Below are 3,915 nucleotides of genomic sequence, written 5' to 3'. Positions count from 1 at the left end.
TATCTATGAAGCGCCTTGAGGCGACTTATGTTGTGATTTGGCGCTATATAAATAAAATTGAATTGAATTGAATTGAATTGAATTTCAGCTATGAGCGCACTTGTTGCCAAATGATCTGATTGGCTAGATCTGCTTATTCTGTCACAGTGAACAAGCGGACTCCACACAAAAGACCTCTGAGATGTCTTAGTTAAAGAGAGCGTTGAAGAAAGGACATGGTGCGATGGATGCCAGGGTGACAGGTGAACTTAGCGGTTGGTGTTGTACCTGAGACCAGATGGTGGCAGGAATAAAAAAGCAGCCCAGGAAGACCAGTCCCCAGGTCAGGTCAGATCGTTGCGTCTCCTGTTAGCACGATGCTATCACATTAATGAACTAACGTGTTGACGCCGTGCAGCCCCACGCACAGAGTGATCCGCGTTAACTCGCTAACGGAGATTTGCCGCATTAATGCGGATATGGCGTTAACGCTGACAGCACTAGTTATTTTGTTCGGTTTTGACAATAAAAAGGAGTGGACTACAACTTCATGCTGGACTTAATGCCAAAACAACAAACAAAAGGAGCCTATCGGAAGGATTTACCAAACTTACCTAGTCAAAATAAAAAAATCAATGACATCAACTAACCTCTCTAACTAAGATAAACAGGAGAAAACTATAGTCAAAGTAAAGAGGCAGTCCACCCCTACAAACTCCTTTATATAACAAGCAGCACTAGGGATGTTTACAAAACATGCTGGTTGGCATGAGCTGAGGATGGATGAATGGCAGTCCATGGCGGCGTCATCATATATTATAGGTGATCTCCAGCTAGCTAACCTATCTGTATCGTCTATCTTCTGGATCCACCAGTCACGGAGAGGCATCTGCACACTCATATTTATATACTAGCCAATAACTAGGGCTGGGTTTCGATTTCAATTTCTATAACCAATTCGATTCTGATTCACAACGTCCCGATTCGATTTCATCACCAATTGATTCGCTGCAATTCAATTTTGACTCAGACAGTAAGAAATATTATAATTCTGATCAATTAGCAGTACATAATTTTGTATCTATGTATAAAAAAAGTTGACACGTGTGAGACTTCATCAGAGGTGTAAGCATCATAACGGATGCCTTTGTGTCAAAATAACTTATGATAAAACACAGAAAAACATGAAGGAGATTTTCCTGGCCTGGCTTTTTATAGCAGATATCCACCTAAAAAATATTCTGCAGCAGATCAACAACGAAAGAAAACCATGAATCAACATCTGAACATTACCTGATGCTGCTGAAGTGAAGCAGAGTAATGTTACAGATGTTTTATTAGAGACACAGCTAAGCGTTCTGATATTTGGCAGGATTTGTAAAAGTTTACATTTCCCCAGTATTGAACAGCAGAAATTAGGCTTTCCTGTCAGAGGTCATTTTTGAAAAAAACAACATAAAAAACAGCGGACGACAATGGTAGACTGGTGCATAATAAGCAAGCGAATAACCCAGAAAACAGATTTGTGATGGGAAACTATTCTTGAAGTCCACTGAGAGGGAGAAAGAGCTGTGCAGGAAGTGTAATTTTACCTTGGGGGAAGGAAAACAGCAAAAGTAAGAGTTAATTCATGACGATGTTTTTCAAACATGAAGCGTATGTTTGATCTTATTTTGCTCCTGGTTCAGGGAATATTGGTTGGAGATTGATGAAACCTGCAGTTTCAGAATCTGTCAAATGTCTTTCAGCACCCGACAGCATGTCCATGTACGTGCCCCCGGGTGAACGATTCATGCTCTGTGTTTACATCTTTCTGCGGATTCTGTTTACCTGGTTTTTAATCATTTGGTGTTCTACCTCTTTGGTGGTTGTTGAAATAGTTTTGTGAGCTTTAACCTGAGGTTCTGGAGTTTCTGGCAAAAGACATTTATAATCAATACATGATTTTGTCACGGCCAGGCGGATCAGCTGCACGCTTATCAGCACTTTCTGTTTCTCTCTCTCTTCCTCTCTCTCTCTCTCCTCTTCTCTCTCGCCGGGGTGGAACTCACTGTGGGTTCAAGCCCTTGGCCCACGCCCTCGGGAGATGAGACACCTGGGTCTCATTAAGATGATCAGCATTTAAGCCAGGAGGTGACTGCTGTTCGTTGCTGGATTGTTGTCTACCACGCGTTAGTGAAGCCAAGCTACAGCAAGTCAAGTCAAGTGTGTTTCTTTTGTGCGTTGTATTTAACCCCATCTCCCTGTCTGCAGAGCTCCCTGGATTCTACCCCGTGTGATTCCCGAGTGGCGAGTGTTGGACTTCCCTGGAGTCCCTTTTCCCTCACTCAGCTGTACATAGCACTCCCCCCGCACCTTCTTGTATATACACCTGGTGAATTGTAAATAAATCTTTCTTGTGTGCATCTGAACCCGGAGTCCTGCGCTTGAGTCCTCCTCTAAACCATAACAAAATTAATGAATTGATATTCCAATATTCAAACTAAAATCGATTTGAATTGGAAAATCGATATTTTAAACCCACCCCTAACAATAACCCTACAAAATCAGTTGTAACAAGCCCAAATTTGCTGAATATTGTAGCTATTGAGTAACTCAAAGGCAGAGCTTAGCAGAGGCAAAGGATACCTATTTTTTACAGTGATTTCATTTAAGCCACAGTAGTCAATACATGGTCTAAGAGTCTTGTCCTTCTTTTCAACAAAGAAAAAAACGGCCCAAGAGGAGAGGAGGACGGCTGAATGATTCCTGCAGCAAGTGAATCGGTGATAAATTTTTCCATTGCTTCCCTTTTGGGTTGTGACAGACTGTACAGGCAGCTAGTGGAAAGTGGCGCACCAGGGAGGAGGTCTGTAGCATAGTCATAGGTCTTTGTGGAGTTAATGACAATGCCTCATGCTTCCCGAACACCTCTGCTAGGTCGTGATAAATGGCAGGTACTGAGGAGAGGTTGGATGGATCTGAAAGCAAAAAAGGTTTTGGAGGACTGATGGATGGAGTTGCTGACAGTTCATGTGACACTCCTCTCCCACCTGGAAATGCAACCCTTTCTCCAATCCATATGGGGATTGTGTTGCTGGAGCCAGGGGTAACCCAAAGTGTGGAGAGGGGGGTGCTTTAAATGCAAAAAAGGTCTTTATTTGGTATGGGGTTGTTTTTCTTCTTTTTTTTCTCTTTATTTGGTATGGTTAATAGACAGGGTCACCAAAACTGGCTTGGTAACATGAGTGATGTCGGGAAGGCACTGTCCGCTCAGCGCAAAGACACAGAGCATTTGTTGTGTTTAATCTGCGAGCCAGGGAGGCGTCGATAAAGCTTTGCTCTGTCCCAGAATCAATTAGAATGCAGAGTGAGAGAGTGACGGCTTGAATTGTAATTTAGCAGGGATCGTGAGTGGTGGAGGAAAATTTTTACTTAACAGCTTGCCCACCTGTACTTCCTCCTCTACCGGCAGGTGCGATCTTTTGTCAGCGATGGATATGAAATTATCTTTTTGACCACAGTACAAACACTCACCGGCCGCTAGACGACAATATTGCTCCACAGGGGTCAAACGAGAGCACCCAAGCTGCATGGGTTGCTCACCTCCACTGTTTTTCTCGTACTCCCGGAGGAACTAGATTCTTTTAACAAGCAGTGGAAATGAGCTCCCTTCAAAAGGTGGCTGGGAACTGCCTTAGAAAAAGGATAAGGAACTAGGATAGGAAAAAGGATAAGGAACAGTGGAGCCACTAGTTTTCCAAATCAAAAGGAACATGTTGAGTTGGTTTGTGCATCTAAGGATGGATGAATGAAAATGGATGAATGGAACCACATTTATAACATTCAGTGCATAGCAGTGTTGGGTAAGTTACTTTAAATTAGTAACTTAGTTACATTACTAGTTACTTCCATCAAAAGTAACTCAGTTACTTCAAGTTACTCATTACTTTCAAA

The sequence above is a fragment of the Pundamilia nyererei genome, unplaced genomic scaffold (genome assembly GCF_000239375.1).
Source record: "Pundamilia nyererei isolate P.nyererei 1_Seehausen unplaced genomic scaffold, PunNye1.0 scaffold00309, whole genome shotgun sequence".
Lineage (NCBI taxonomy): Eukaryota > Metazoa > Chordata > Actinopteri > Cichliformes > Cichlidae > Pundamilia > Pundamilia nyererei.
Note: the sequence above shows the minus strand (reverse complement) of the source record.